This window comes from Pogona vitticeps, chromosome 5, assembly GCF_051106095.1.
Source record: "Pogona vitticeps strain Pit_001003342236 chromosome 5, PviZW2.1, whole genome shotgun sequence".
NCBI lineage: Eukaryota > Metazoa > Chordata > Lepidosauria > Squamata > Agamidae > Pogona > Pogona vitticeps.
Genome location: NC_135787.1, coordinates 91,884,302 through 91,901,378, shown reverse-complemented (window position 1 = coordinate 91,901,378; position 17,077 = coordinate 91,884,302). Strand labels below are relative to the sequence as shown.

Genomic DNA, 17,077 nt, shown 5'->3' with positions numbered 1-17,077 from the left:
AATGGTGAGTCTATCTTCCAAAGTATTAACATTCCCCTCAGCTTTTTGTCATCCACAAATTTGATGAGTGCTCCTTCAATCCCCTCATCCAGGTCATTTATGAAGATGTAGAAGAGCACTGCGGCCCAAGACAGAATCTTGAGGGAGCCCACTGCACACTTCCCTCCACATAGATGTGGTTCCATTAAGGACCACACATTGAGTGCCAGCTGCAAATCCGTCTGGTACTTGCACTGTCTATCCCATTTTGTTCTATCTTACATAGAAGTAGGTTGTGGTCTACTTTATGAAATACCTTACTGAAGTCTTAAGTATACTATATCCACCATGTATCCTTGGTTTACCACGGAAAGCACCAACTGGGCTTCATCCACATAAAAGGGAGACATTTAGCAACTCCATATATTTGCTTGAATATCACATTATAAAGGCTGTTCTTACATGGGTGAATTGGAGTACTTTTACTGCTTGTCTGTTATGTTCCCAAAAGTACTTTGTAGTTCTTGTTTCAAGAAGGTAGTTTGTTTTTCAGTCACATTATATTGTCATAGGCTCATAGAATGATTGAGTTTGAAGTGGCCTATAAGGCCATCAATTCCAACCACACTCCTCAGCGCAGGAATTCAAATCAAAGTAGATCTGACAGATTATTGTCCAATTTTATCTTGAATGCCTCACCACCTCAGCACCACAATGACTCCATTGTCATACTGCTCTAACAGTTAAGACATTTTTCTTGATATTCATCCTAAATCTGACTTTTGTAGCTTGAGCCCATTATTGTGTGTCCTGCACTCTGGAACGATCAGGAACAGATCCTGCTCCTCTGTATGACAGCGTTTCAAGTATTTGAAAAGTGCTATCATACCTTCCCTCAGTCTTCTTTTTTTCAAGGCTAAAATGCCCATTTCTTTCAGTCTTTTCTCAAAGGGTTTGGTTTCCAGTCACCTGATCATCGTTGCCTTCCTCTGAGCTTGGTCCAAATTGTTGGCATCCTTCTTAAAGTGTGCTGTCCAGAACTGGACACAGTATCCTAGATGAGGCCTAACCAATGCCGAATAGAGTGGGACTAGTACCTCATAGGATTTGGAGACTACACTTTTGTTAATCCATCCTAAAACAGCATTTGCCTTTTTCCAACCACACCACTCCATTGGCTCATATTCAGTTTTTGATCTGCAATTCCAAGATCCTTCTCACTCATGGTATTACTGAGCCAAGTATCCCCCATCTTGTAAATATGCATGTGTTTTTTTCTCCTAGTTGTAGAACTTTCTTCTGTTGAATTTCATTCTGTTGTTTTCAGCCCAGTGCTGAAGCCTGTCAAGTTCGTTTTGAAATTTGTTGGATCTATTCCACCGATCTGCAAATTTGATGAGTATTCCCTGCATTTCCTCATCCAAATCATTAAAAAAATGTTGAACACCAGGCCCAGGACTGGTCCTTGTGGTACCCCACTTGCTACCTCCTCCCAGTTTGAGAAGGAGCCATTGATAAGCACTCTCTCAGTACTGTTCTGTAACCAACTCTGTGTCCATCTGATATTTGTGCTATCTGGCTCACACCTAGTTAGCTTGCTAATCAGAATATCATTGTGCAGTAACAAGGTGGAGTAAAGTCACTTTTTGGCATGTAAAGGCCATAGCAGTAATTTAAAGTAGGACCCCTGAATCTGTGGAGTCAGTGTCCGCAGATTCAGTTATCCAGTCACTGCTGCTGTGACCCAGTCCGCAGTGTTCATGTCCACAGACACTTGCTTCCTCCTCTCAGTCTCAGTTCACTGCCATCCATGGTTTCAGATATCCACTGGAGGGCTTGGAATCTATCCCCTACAAATTGGGATGGGGTCCTACTGTACAGCTTTTCAATGGAATAAGAACAAATGGTGGGGGGGGTGAAAGATAAGGAAGAAGAGTCACATAGGTGTTGCGTGTTATTCTGCTACCTCCTACTAGCTTTCTTGATGAAGTAGGTTGAAGGAAGGGAGAAACTAAGTAGGAAAAATTAGCTCTGGAGAAGAGAGACAGCAGGGAGAGAGAAAGAATGGTAGCAGGTGAGATGGTGAAAGACAGCCATGGTGAAAGTGTGCATGTGTGAGAAAGCAGGAATGCAAGAATGGGTGCATTCAAGAGAGAAGGAGTGGGTGTGGGCACATCTGTGAGTGAAAATTGAATAACTAAATTGAATGAATAAATGAATAAATGAATGAATGAATGAATGAATGAATGAATGAATAAATAAATAAATAAATAAATAAATAAATAAATAAATAAATAAATAAAATGTGTACAGTAAAGAGCAAGAGAGTAAACGGGGGGAGAGAGAGAACAAGTGTGTGTGAAAGAAAGCAAGAATGCGAGTAAGCAGGCATGCAAATGAAAGCAGATGTGCACACAGGTAGTGTTGGAGTCACGAAATGAGCAGGCTGATAGTCTATGTAGTCACAAGTAATTAGGATAGCAAATAGTCTAAGAGAAGTTAAAGAAATCAGCCACACACAAGGATGGATGTCTGCCAGCAGTGCTCCTGATGGGCGACTAGTCTTAGAAGGAGAAGATCAAGACTACCCTGTCCCGCCCCCAAGAGGACTGTGTTTATTAACCTTACAAGTTCACAGATAGTTGACAGTACAGTATACAGATAGTTGACAGAGTTCAGATAGGACAATGGTTACACAATGCCATTATGATTGGCCCAAGGAAAGGCAATTAAGCAAGCTCTCTATCACCTATGAGAAAGAAGAAGAATGGGTAGCTGTCCCTCCCAGAAGCAGCTGTGAGAGTTTGCTCTACTACTGTAGGTTCAGCCAACAGCTTAGAAACTTTGAGGAGGGGCATTCCCCCACATTTCCCTTTTCTTTTTTATTAATTAAAGGTACAGTGGTGCCTGGCAAGACGATGTTAATTTGTTCCGTGAAAATCGATGTCTTATGAAAACATCGTCTTGCAAAATGAAAAAGCCCATTGAAATGCATTGAAACCGGTTCAATGTGTTCCAGTGGGCTGAAAACTCACTGTCCAGCGAAGATCCTCCATAGGGGCGGCCATTTTTGCTGCTTGTAAAGCGGGGAATCCATCCCTAAACACAGCGGGGAGCCATTTTAATTACCTGGTGGCCATTTTGAAACCGCCGATCAGCTGTTAAAGAACCATCATTTTGCAAAGAATCAGTTCCCGAAGCAGGGAACCGATCATCGCAAAGCGAAAAAACCCTATTTATACCATCATTTTGTGATTGCAAAAACGTCGTGAAGCGGTTTCGTCGTTTAATGAGGCAATCGTTAAGCGAGGCACCACTGTGTGTGTGTGTGTGTGTATTTTTAATATGCTTACGGATTACATATAGGTCCTTTCTACGAAGGCCAGAAGGTGGAGTAATTACTGGAAAAAAGGTTGGAATGCATTGAATAAAACAGCAAAGTACAAGGAGTGCGAAAATCATAATTGCATATATCAATACATTGTGCAGCCATCCGAAGTTGGGCAGCCATGACCATCAGCTGCCCCACCAGGAAGGAAGTATGTCTTGCTGTGTGTCATTGGCAAGCTGTCTCAGCTGAGCAAGCTGATTGTTCACTGCATGATTGATATCAGATAAATTGAAGCAACAGAGATTATTAAAAGATTCACCACCAATATGATTGCACAACATGAGGTAATCCAATGCTGTGCAGTTGTCTAAAATAGCATTACGCAGTTGACGTTGTTCCTGATTCAGCAGGGAAATAGCAGTGGAAGTATGGTTAATGGTCTTAGCTGAGGTGCGTGCAAGGTTTGTGAGAGTATGAGTGTTATGGACAGCGAGACCAGGAACACCAATGAGTGATGTAGCCGGTGAAACATATTCTGCTTTGGATAACAGAGTAACTTTACCAGTACAGGTACTATCAAGAGATAAGCTTTCCTGGCTCAGCCGAGTTAAGGAGTTCTGCAAAGCAGAATGTTGCATTAAGTTGATTGCTCCCATATTTTTCGCTCCATAAGACACACATTCCCCCCAAATAGTGGTGAAGAAAGTATGTGTGTCTTGTGGAGCGAATACAGTAAAAAAGAGTTCAACCACCATCACCCAGAAGCCTCCCACTGCCATGCTGGAAGGCCTCTGAACTGGCACCAGAGACTGCTTGCTGTTTGGACCTCATCATTCTGCACTGCTGGCTTTCCAGGATCTTTTTCCTGGAGCCTGTAACGACCAAGGGTCCCCTAGAGGGACCCTTAACAGTTTACCTGTCTTCCGGGGACCTCTTTCTTAAAAGAGCACCCCAGATTCTACCACACAAAGCCACAGCCATAATATCTAATCCTTGTAAACAGTGCTTCCTGAAAAGCTGCTGCAGGCAGTGCTTCCTAAAAAGCTGCTGCACACAGGCCTGGTCAGCACGAGGCTACACATCACTTTTAAAGCATCTGTGTCCCTCTGCCATAGTGGAAATGGCAAACCACGCTACCAAAACTTAGCTTGTGGATCAGAACCACGCAAGCTGTAAGAAAGAACAAAAATGGTCATTCTGAAGGTACTACAAAATCCAGCACACGGTTCATCCCACTGCTGCCACCATGTAACGACCAAGAGTCCCCTAGAGCAGTGGTCCCCAACCTTGGGCCTCCAGATGTTCTTGGACTACAACTCCCAGAAGCCTTCACTACCACCTCTACTGGCTAGGATTTCTGGGAGTTGAAGTCCAAGAACATCTGGAGGCCCAAGGTTGGGGACCACTGCCCTAGAGGACACCTGGACAGCGGACAGAGAGTAATTAGGAGTCTGCCTATTGGTGCTGAGAGAGTCCTGGATCTCAGCAAGTCCTGTGCACAACCCCCTCTCACAAGTCTGTCCTAATAAGAACACTCTTGTACCTTAGGGTATTTCAGATAGAAAACCATGTGGGTTTTGTAGTCCTTGGACATACCAAGCTCCACAGGTAAGGACTCATTAAGTAAAATTTGGCTGAGGCAATACCATCATGGATGACCTATGACAGGTTTACTGTTCAAGAGACCAATTGATTTTTATAATCATCATTTTATTAAAGAAAATAGAAAATTCCATAAAGAAATAGTCAGTTCAAGCATAAGCAAGCCAAGAATCATTTTTCAAGTTATTTACAAAATTGTAATGGAGTAAAGAATCCATGAAAAATATAAAAGTATTAAAAATAGCTAAAAGTTCCAAAAATCTAACAAAACAAGTAAAAACGGGTTAAGAAGGAAAAAAGGCAGATGCCTCCCCTATAATCTAAAAAGGTAATCCATTAGGAAAAGCAAAATGAAGAAAATAATCCAAATAAGTGTAAAAGTCCCAAGTACATCATTATCCTGTAAAAAGAAAAATCCTGTAAAAGAAATATCCTATTCTATTAATTTTACTACAGCTAATAACCACATCTCTCAAAAAACTAATCCATATTATCTGATCAAACTAAGCCATATTGTACCCTACTTCCTCATCATTGTCCATAGGCAAAAGTTCCTTTTTCAAGCTTAGCTGGCATATTGCTTATCTTCTTCTCACGGTGTCATCCAGTCACGGTACGACGTTGGGTAAACAGTCCTGTTTTTCTGCTCCATTCCTTTCCCATGGGTAACAGATGTTATTTGGGTTTGCAATACGTCACAACAAAGTCCATCTATCTTATCATGGAATGTTCTTCTCAGGCCTACAGAAAAGCATTCTCCCATCCTCCTACTAGCAGATACTTTGTTAGCATTGCAGGAATCATCTATGCAGAGAACCAATATGGAATCCCTTTTACATTATTCCATACTACATACCCCATCTTCAGTACAAGATCTCAACCACATAACCCATCTCATCACAGAGCCCACCTGGAAAACCAGCAAGGCCAACAGGCCTAGGGCAGCAGGCAGTGAAAATAGCCAAGGACCAAAGGGGAAAGATTAATTCTAGAAAAACCAGGGGAAACTACAAACATAGTCCCCCACTTAGGCAGTTGATTTTCCCACATTTGGGGAAATCACAGGGGTCAGCACATCCAAAGTGCAATAGATAAGCCTCACCCTGGGAAAACCACTTTGATGATCATGGTATCTCCCCCTGCCAGGTATGAGTTGGAATGGCCCCTGAACCTTGTGCCCCTTTCTGTGCCCTGTCTGCCAAAGGCATGGTGACCCCCCCGGCTGCACCTCCTGATCAGAACAGGCCCACTCCCGAAAGAGGCCAAGAGAGCTACTCAGTGTTTTGGGGTGCCCCACAGGACCCCCATCAGGGGCTGGATGTTCCTCCCACAATCCTCCAGTGCACAGATATTAGCATACCTAATGCGGGGAAGGCAGGAAAAGCTGGGAAATTCAAACTTTCAGTTAGTGAAGAGGCTGCTTATCTGCTTCCTTGCTAGTCCAAGCAGTTAGAGAGCTGGGAGAGAGACCCGGGACTGCCTGGTATTGTCATTTTAAAATGTAAAATTTAGTTTAAAAGCTGTTTGTTTGGGGTTAGTGCTTGGGTGAAAAGGTGCTCCCTTTGAGTTGAAACCTGCTTGTGTAGAAACATGCATACCAGTACTTGCTTTAAAAGCTATCTGGGAAGCCATTCAGACCAGCGCCACAGGTGGGGAGAGGGGAGGGGAAAGGAGCAGGAGCGGAGAAGAGCACAAAATGGCTGCCGTCTGCTGGCTTTTAGCTGTTTGGGGCTCTTTTTTGGCTGTTCTGGGGTCTGCCAAGGCACTGTGAAGAGCCAGGCTCAGTCTACAGTACCTGGTAAGTGACTTTCTTTTAAGTTTTTTAAAGTTTCTGACCTTCCCCCCCCCATAAAAATGCATTAATTAATTTTCAATGCATTTCTATGGTAAATTTGGATTCAACTTGCAAACTTTTCAACTCGTTCTGGGCATCTAACAGAGAATGTATTTCCAAAGGGTGTTGCAGTAAGGAAACTAACTGTGCCTCGTGACTTCTAACTGGATTACAGTACCTGCTTCCTGATTTCAGCTACTATTGTATTCAGTTTTTTTGGCTCATCAAGAACATTGTTCATGGCTTTCTGTGGCCTAACCTGTTGTGCCTTGCATGCTATAAATGTTCAATTATGTCAGAAAATGGAGATTTGGTCTTATGCTGAGCATGTGCTACTGCTGGTGAATGGGATCAGGTTAAGCTTTGTGTTGCTGTTCTTTTGCATAACCTAAAGTAAATAAGGAAAACCAGCTGTTAAATAGTTTAATTCCACTATTTAACCTCCACACAACTGAAAGGGACATCTTAATGCAGTGCCAAATCAGACAAACCATTTCTAACTTGATATAGGCTTGAGCTGTAGCTGGGCATAGTAGCACAACAATCTCATCTGTCATTGATTCATTTCTATAAGCATGGGGAGGAGGTGGATGAAAGGAAATGTAAAATATAGGTAGAGTGGTATAAGTCTTATCACTGGCTGATAATGGTCTATATCTACTTTGCTAAAATTTATGGTACATAAACAAGAGTACACAAACCTTTAAATCTCTCCATTTGTTAATGACAGTGGTAATGGCTCTTAATGCCACTGTTGACTGCTGTTCACTTTACATGATTCAAATGTTATTCTGTTATAGTTTATTAAATATTTTATTATACTATTGGGTTCAGAATATATTTTCCCTGTTTTCCTCCTCTAAAAATTATGTGCGTCTTAAGGTCAGGTGCGTCTTATGGAGCAAAAAATACGGTAATCTATGTAAGCAGCATTGTGTGTCTGACAGATTGGCTGGAATGTGACCACATGTAAGAAAACTAGCCTGGTGGCAGTATTATGTGTGCCCAATTGTAGGAGATGTTTACTACATGTGAGCTGTTCAGTGTGGCTTTTGGTGTTGTAATGCATCTGTCAGAGGAACACTTAACTATTCTGGTGCAAGTGGTATTTTTATTAGTTACTACAAAAGGAGTATAAAGAGAGAAAGCATCAATGGGTAGCATTCATGTTATTTGCCCCCATCCATGAGAAATGGAGTACTTAACAAGAGTAGCATTAAACCAGTGCCCCAATGATGTATCATTGGCAATGTCACATGGTTCCTTACAGACAGAAATTAAGCAAGTTCCTGCAGGCAAAAGTGAGAAACATTTGCGATTTCTGCCAACTTTTCCCAGATGTTAAATTGCAGATGGCCATGGAGATCTTCTTGAGCCTCTGCAACACCTACTGGAGCAGTTCCAAGAATGAGGAAACAGCATAGGAGCATCATCAGAGAATTGGCATTTAGTTGGGAGACAGTTACAGCAAGGAATGTTTCAGGAGTCTCTGGGATGTTCTGATGCCTGAGATTATGCTGCACATCAGAACTTAGAGACTTTAGCATTGGTTGAGTTCCCTTAGGTCTGGCTGGGCATTTGTGGTGTGCTGCCATCTGGTCTGGGTCTCACTATAGGATCATCACTGGGCGAAAATCTGGAATGGGGTTCTGCAAGTTGCAATGCCAGCTCATCCTTTCAACAATAAGGTCTCACACACTGAGCTGGGATCCACCAAGGGCCTGTGAAATTAAGCAAAGCAACTTGGCTGCAACTCAAGATTAATAAATGGCTGAACTGAAGGTCAGGGAGCTGCTGATGCTGGGGAAGTGTGGAAAAGGGGACGACAGAGGATGAGATGGTTGGACAGTATCGAAGCTACCAACATGAATTTGACCCAACTTTGGGAGGCAGTGGAAGACAGGAGGGCCTGGTGTGCTCTAGGCCATGGGGTCACAAAGAGTGGGACACTGCACAGCAACTAAACAACAACTGAATTGACCTCAGTTTTTCATAGGAAATATAGTTGGTAAGTATGTTCTTAAAGTTACACAAAGCTTCGGTATTTTACTTTAACCTCTTCTATTAAAATGTTTCAAATGTTTTATTACGGTCATTGACCAGCAAAAGTAAGGTACATTATTTAAATTAGGTGACATAAAAACAATCTTAAAAACATTAAAAACACTTAAAACACTAAAAACATCTATACACACATATAAAACTACATTCTTACATTTTACTAAATATCTCCTTCCTCCCTATCATAGACCTTATCTATGGGCTATTGCAGTTGACAAAATTGTTACTTTGAAGCTCATAGACCCCTTTGATCATTATATCAAATTGGTATACACCAATTTACGGATACTATAGCTGCGCTTTAGGTGGAACCTTTCCTTCACGGATTTTGATTGCAGCAGCACAGAATTTAGCTACTTTTGTCAGCATATCTGAATTTTGGTTTAGCTGAGTATATCTGCCAGGGTATCACCCTGTCAGCAAGAGCAGTGTGTAATGTGCCTCTGATCGTCCAGGAAATGCCCTTATGTAAGAGTTAACAAGGATTTCTCGAATGTCAGAATAAAAAGCACAATGAAGTAACACATGGGAGATAGATTCTATCTCACCAGAGTTACAGGGGCATAAACGCTGAGTGTAACAGGTGTTGTTATACTTCCCTTCCTGGACTGCTGACGGAAGCGCATTGAAGCGGGCCAGAGTAAGATCTTTGCGTCGTTTAGGTGGTAAGGGTAAGTAGAGATATTTTGCCAGTTTGGGTGGAAGCAGTGCGTTGTCAAGTGTAAACCTATTTCTGATAATACCAAGTTCCTGCTGCCTTTCTGTCTCAATAATATTCTGTGTAAGATTATTCTTGGTCTTAACATATCCCATTTGTTGGATACTTTCTACTGAATAGCCGCATCTGTTGATTTTAATGGTATATTGCTCTCTTCCAAGGTGACTGATGGTTATCCTGTAATACCAGTCAAGTCAGTCCTATTGGTTGAAAAGTTAGTTTTAGGCAAAAGTTAAAAATGGCCAGCCAAGCTCTGGCTTCAACCTTCAGGTAGCCCACTTCAGGCCTAAGGGGTGCATTGGATACCACTCTTGAAACTTGTAAGATAGCCCTCACGAATTTGGATTGAACTACTTCTAGCTGGATAAATGAAGAATAAGGGCCCAATTGTGCCCCATACAGGAGCTGACTAAGGGATTTGGCCTGAAACAATCTTAGTGCAGCTGGAATGTACGGACCTCCCTTTGAATAGATTAAGCTTGCATCTGTTTCTGGAATAGCATCAAAAGGAAAAAGTCTGGTGTAGCCCTCTGGTGGAGATAGAAATTATTGTCAAGAGGATTAGAAAAAACAAAAGAGGAGTCTGTGCATTGTTACCTCTTCTATCTTAATTAATACAAGTCACACTCTGACTAATCACTCCTTAAACACTCTCTCTGTGCCTCAAACCTCCAAACTCTTTCTCCAAACTCTGTCTCTGTTTGAACTCACTAGACTTTGACTCACCCTACCCTTCTAGTTTCTCTGCCTCTGCCTGTGACAAACCCAGACCTACTGGGATATGTCACACAGTTACACTAAGCTGCCACCAACCATTCCCTATAAGAAGTCACACAGACCAGGGATGGATTTTTAAACAATAAAACGAATAAGGTTTATTTTAAATACACACAGGGAAAAATAAAACAATCAGGTGAATAACATAAAGTAACGTGGCTTAGTTCACTCATACATACACACAGTTTGGTTCACCCAGAACCCTTAACTTAAAGCACAGACCCTGAACCTATCAGTTCTGGCTAACCCACAGACACCTGAACCTATCAGGTTGGTACTCTGACACACAGTAGTACCCTGTCTGACACACAGACTCCCACAACAGCTTCTTCTTCCCAGCTGCTGCTTCGTCCCATCCCAGTGTCTCCCCTAGTGTGTCTTACCACACAGGCTTCACATATTTATACAGTACAGCCCCTCCTCCTGATGTCCCGCCTTCCACTCTCCATAGGATGGAACTTTCCCTCCAAACCCATGATAGACAGGTAACATCAGTGCTGTATGTAACACCTCCCCTCTTTATAAGTTGTTTTGTAGGGGGAAAGCTAACGTGCTTTTCACCAAAAAAACAACCTGAATAAAATATACAACAACAGTTATACATACCATATTATACTTACTCACATTCTAAGTTAAACCATAGCAAATATGCATTTAAACATTTACCATATACATTACATCAATTTACCTTTATTCATACAAACCAATTCAAAAACCAGGTACATTTTACTTTTTGTCATCATTATATACACATAGTCCATGTTTCTTTCGCCGTCTTCATTCTTCAGGTCTTCTTGATAAGGCGTCAGCAACACAGTTCACTGACCCTCTGACCACCTTCACTTCAAAGTCATAGTCCTGTAGGTTTAAAGCCCACCTCATAAGTTTGCTATTGTGGGTTTTCATTGTCTTTAACCATTGCAATGGTGAATGGTCAGTACACAGAATAAAATGTCTTCCCCAGATGTAAGGCTTGGCCTTCTGGATCGCGTAGACTATGGCCAAACACTCCTTCTCCACGGTTGCCAAATGTCTCTCACCTTTTTGAAGCTTCCTACTCAGGTAGGACACTGGATGCTGGTCACCATTCTCATCCTCCTGGCAAAGAACTGCTCCTACCCCACTGTTAGACGCATCGGTGTAGATGATGAACTCCCGGTCGAAGTCTGGAGCACGCAGGACAGGATAGTTGATCAACGCCTCCTTCAACCTCTGGAACGCCGCCTCACAGTCGCTGGTCCACGGGATGCGGTCATCAGCCTTCTTCCTCGTCAGATCGGTCAGCGGAGCCGCAATCTCGCTAAACTTCGGGATGAACTTTCTGTAGTAGCCCACCAACCCAAGAAATGATTTGACTTTTTTCTTGGTGGTGGGTCTAGGCCAATCACGAACAGCTTCTATTTTGGCCTCCAGGGGTTTTATCACTCCTCCCCCTACCATGTGACCCAAGTATTTGATTTCTGGGCTACCCAGCTGACACTTGCTGGCCTTTACTGTTAGCCCTGCTGCACTTAACCTCTGCAGCACTAACTCCAGGTGTATCAGGTGATCTTCCCAGGTATTACTGAAGATCCCTATGTCGTCAATGTAGGCCACTGTAAAGTCACTGAGCCCTGCCAAGGTCTGGTCCATCAGCCTTTGGAATGTGGCTGGTGCATTTCTGAGACCAAAGCTCAGGACTCGAAACTCATAGAGACCAAAAGGGCTGCAAAAGGCAGTTTTTTCTTGATCCCTGGGATCAATTCTTAATTGCCAATATCCCTTTACCAGGTCCAATGATGAGATGAACCGACAACCCCCTATGGTTTCAATCAGGTTGTCTAGCCTGGGCATTGGGTAGGCATCAGGAGTGGTTACACGGTTTAATTTCCTGTAATCAACACAAAACCTAATGCTCCCATCAGGCTTGTCCACAAGGACTATCGGAGAGGACCAAGGACTAGAAGAGGGGACGATTATGTTCTCCCTCAGCATTTCGTCCAGCTCCTTCCGCACCTTGTCCCTATAGGGTCCCGTTACTCGGTATGGGGATACTGCCTGCGGGGGTGCATCCCCTGTGTGGATCCGATGCATCACTCCCTTCACTATCCCCGGCTTGTTGGAAAACACCTGCTGATATTTACTAAGCAGCATTTTTAGTTCTTGCTGCTGGTCTTGGGTGAGTGCAGGACTGATCTTTACCTCCTCTGGGTTGTATTTTACTTCCCCTCTACCCTCCCAGAAGGGTAATTCAGCTTCCTCACTCTCAGCTGCTTTTATCGCGAATAAAACCCTCTGTTCCCCTCTGTAGTAGGGTTTTAGGGCATTCACATGAACCACCCTCCTTGCTTGGTTCTCCTCCTGCTCTATTAGGTAGTTCAGGTCTGACATCTTGGAAATGACCCTATATGGTCCTGCCCATTTGAGCTGCAGCTTATTCTCTCTGCAGGGCCTAAGCCAAAGCACTTCCTCTCCTGGGTCAAAGTGCCTCTCTCTAGCTTTGTGGTCATACCATGTTTTCTGTCTGACCTTCTGAGCTTGCAGGTTTTCTGCTGCCAGCTCTAGATTTCTCCTTAGGTCATTCATCAAGGTGTCTATGTAAGTCACAACGTCTTGTGGGTCATCCTGGGTGATCTGCTCCCAATTTTGTTTGATCAAATCAAGGGGCCCTTTCACCCTTCTCCCAAATAAAAGTTCAAATGGACTGAACCCGGTACTGGCTTGTGGCACTGATCGATAAGCAAACAAAAGGGATTGCAGCTTCTGGTCCCAATTGTTTGGATTCTCTGCCAAGTAAGCCCTAATCATGCGCATTAGAGTCCCATTGAACTTCTCAGTTAACCCATTACTTTCCGGATGATAAGCAGTGGTTTCCTTGTGCTTAATTCCACAGATTTGCCATAAGCGTTTCATGAGCTTTGATGTGAACGATGCGCCCAAATCTGTGATTATCTCTGAGGCAAATCCCATCCTGGACATATACCCTACCAAAGCATCGGCCACTGTGTTAGTTTCAATGTTAGTCAAGGGTATGGCTTCAGGATACCTTGTGGCATGGTCCACAATGGTTAGAATGAACCTATTCCCCCTCTTTGTGGCCTTGGGCAAAGGTCCCACAATATCCACCCCTATGCATTTGAATGGAGTGTCAATCACAGGCAAAGGGCACAACTTTGCTTTGGTCCTGTCGCGGTTATTCCCCTGCCTTTGACACACATCACATTGTTTACAGAACTCCCTGATCTGCTTCCCTATGTCAGGCCAGTAGAAATTCTGTGTGATTCTCTGCTGTGTTTTGTTCACTCCTAAGTGTGCAGCAAACATGTCAGAGTGCCCCCTTTGTAAGATCATGGGGCGATACTTTTCAGGTACCACCAGCTGACTTCTGATCCCATCTCCCCCTTTTGAGATATTCCTCAGGGTTTCTCTATATAAAATCCCCTTTTTCTCCAGAAATCTCACTGGGGTTTCAGGTGTTAGCTGGGCGTCAGTCACCTGTTCAAAACACTTTTGGAGAGTGGCGTCTGCCTTTTGCTCCTGTCCAAATCTGCTGTCTGTGGTTAAGGTTTCCACCACAGCTTCTGAACTCCCCTCTGCTTCCGTCTCTGGCTCATCATTACCCCCCTGAACTGTCCCCGTGGTGGCTTGTGAGCGTGTAATCACTAGCACCCGTTTCACATGTTCAGCCAGGTCATTTCCCACGAGCACGGCTGCTGGCAGAGTCGATGAAATCGCTAGCCGCCAATCTCCCCTCCAGCCTTGAAAGTTGACAGGTACCTCTGCTACTGGCAGAGAGATTACCTGCCCCTCAATCCCTGCCACCTTTATGCTCTCATTTGGGATTATAAACTCCCGAGGAATAATATCTGGATGGCACAGGGTTACCTGGGAACAAGTGTCCCGCAGCCCCCTATACTGACGGTCAAGTATTCCTACGTCCACCCCGGCTGTCTCAAACAACTGAGAATCTGTTTTCACCAGCAAGCAGCGCTTTACCTCTATAAGAGGACCATTTTCCTCAGCCTGATCAGCATAGGTAGCTGTTCCAGACTGAGTAGCCATGGCAACAGGCTCCCTCTGTGACACTGAGCCTTGCTCTTTCTGGACACAGAACACAGCTTTTGGCTTGGTCCCACTAGAATTCTGAGGCACCATTCCTTTTAGCTGCTTTAATTTCTCACACTCTGAGATTAGATGACCCTTTCCCTGACAGAAATAACATTTTCTGGTGTATTTTGATTCTCTCTCATCTTGTTTTGGTTTTCCCTCCAAAATCTGAGGTCTTAGTTTCATGTCTGAGGGCTTCCCTTCACCATGGGCCCCTCCCCCTTGCTGGCTTTTCCCTGGTCCCTGAGAGTACTTGCTGTAGGTTTCTTTGGGTTTACCTACAGATTTCCCCTCACCCAAGGGCTTTCTTATTTGGGAAATAAAATCTGCGATCTCTGCGGCTGCTGCCACAGATTTCGGTTTCCTTTCCCTCACCTGGAATTTCAATTCCCCATGCAGGACTGAATAGAACTGTTCCAGTGCTATCAAGTCTTTAAGCTGCTCATAGGTCTCTGTCCCCTCCTGCGATAGCCATTTCTCAAGCAGCCTCACCAATTGGGCCCCCACTTGGGTAAAAGTCTGCTCTGGCTTCTTGGTTAGGGACCTGAATCTTTGTCTCAGCTGCTCTGCATTTATCCCATGTCTGGCAAACACCAGTTTTTTAAACTCTGCAAAATCTTTCATCAGTTCCTCAGGCATCTCGGCATAAACCTCAGCCAGGCTACCACTGATTAAAGACCGCATGATGGTCATCTTCTCAGTTTCCCTCACTGAGAAGTCCACAAACGCTCTTTCCACTAAGGAAAAGAACACCTCGGGACAATCTCCCTTGTGGTACACAGGGAATTTCTTCAGGTCAGCCTTAGACAATTGGCCTCCCTCAGAATCCCTATTATTATTATTGTTCTGGTTCATCATTTCCAGTTTTCTTAATTCAAACGCCATTCTCTCTCTCTTCAATCTTTCCTCCCTTTCCAATCTCTCTATTTCATGCTGTTGGGCTATGAGTATTTTTCTAAGTTCTGGGTTCTGCTCTCCTGTGCTGTCACCTTGCACTGAGCCAAATTCATCCTCAGAACCTTGGTCAATCTGGGGGTCTTTCACTTCACTCATGTCTGCTATCTGGCTTCGAGTCAAGGGCATAATCCCCCCTCAGAACAGGCTGCTTTGAAAAGTCAAGCCTCAAAATAAAACGACCACTTTTTTCCTTCTGCCTCAGAACCAGCTTTCCCTAGAGATTGCTGCTGTTCTTCAGCACTACTTGCAACAGTATCGAGTCAGAGCCTACCCCCCTCTGCTGGGCCTCTCAGCTGGCAAGCTAGCTCGCTGTTGCTATGCAGTTTTGCCTCAGCTTTTTCCCGCCAAAACTAGGCTGCCTCAGAGCACCTTAATCTAAGTCTCCCCAGTTGGCACGTTCTTCTACTAGCGCACCTCCCCGTGAGGTACACCTAGAAGATTACCTACGCGCCTCAGACTGTCCCTGACTAGACCCCCCTTGCTCTGGGCACATTTGCCAAGGCTTTGCTGGACCACTGGACAACTGGACCAGTCGTATCCCACACGCTGGACACCAATCAATGTGACAAACCCAGACCTACTGGGATATGTCACACAGTTACACTAAGCTGCCACCAACCATTCCCTATAAGAAGTCACACAGACCAGGGATGGATTTTTAAACAATAAAACGAATAAGGTTTATTTTAAATACACACAGGGAAAAATAAAACAATCAGGTGAATAACATAAAGTAACGTGGCTTAGTTCACTCATACATACACACAGTTTGGTTCACCCAGAACCCTTAACTTAAAGCACAGACCCTGAACCTATCAGTTCTGGCTAACCCACAGACACCTGAACCTATCAGGTTGGTACTCTGACACACAGTAGTACCCTGTCTGACACACAGACTCCCACAACAGCTTCTTCTTCCCAGCTGCTGCTTCGTCCCATCCCAGTGTCTCCCCTAGTGTGTCTTACCACACAGGCTTCACATATTTATACAGTACAGCCCCTCCTCCTGATGTCCCGCCTTCCACTCTCCATAGGATGGAACTTTCCCTCCAAACCCATGATAGACAGGTAACATCAGTGCTGTATGTAACACTGCCTCCCATTGGTGCAGGCCAATATCATTATATATATAGGAAGACAGGGTGTTCACTACAGCCACCTTCAAGGCATAGAGTTCCATTGGAGACACAATGGGGCAGGCCAAAGATTTTATACAGGAACGTTGATTGGACCCTTTCCACGGAGCTGTGGAATGCCCACATCCAGATGGGGACACCATAAAGAAGTTGTGCTTCTGATTTGGCATTAAAAATCTGCAGTGCAGCGAGGATGTATGCGTGGCCCCAAGTTGATGGAACCGTAACGTAGCCTGTGCTGAAAGCTTTGTTGATTTAATCGCTGTCTGCTGGTGAGTCGACCAAGTGTGTCTCTAATGAAAAAAGAGTGCTGAATGAGTGACTGAATGGTTAAGACTGTTAAGGAGAGGGAAAAGAATCTACCTTAGTGGAACTTGGTTACGCTGAACTGCACAGCTGGAGTGCACTGCATATCTTTTTGAGGAGGAGTAGTGACAAATCTGTGGAAAGCTGCTCTGTCTACTACTAAAAGTTGTAGGTTCAGCTGAGAGAAGCTTGGCAGTGTTACAGTCTGTGTATGACATCCCTAGCAACCTAGCATTTCTTAATGTGTTGTACTACAAATTCCATACTGTTTCCATATAGAATTTGCCATG

The 17,077-nt window shown here is 43.9% G+C and overlaps 1 protein-coding gene and 1 non-coding gene across 2 annotated transcripts in view; one reads left to right on the top strand and one right to left on the bottom strand.

The window, feature by feature from the left end:
- LOC110088354 (uncharacterized) overlaps nt 1-17,077 on the top strand; it is a 90,991-nt gene that overhangs the window by 26,115 nt on the left and 47,799 nt on the right. The gene's annotated exons all lie outside the window — the stretch shown is intronic.
- Nucleotides 5,911-6,066, bottom strand: LOC140707963 (U1 spliceosomal RNA). Its single transcript, XR_012088090.1, has one exon. It is a non-coding gene; the product is annotated as a U1 spliceosomal RNA (small nuclear RNA).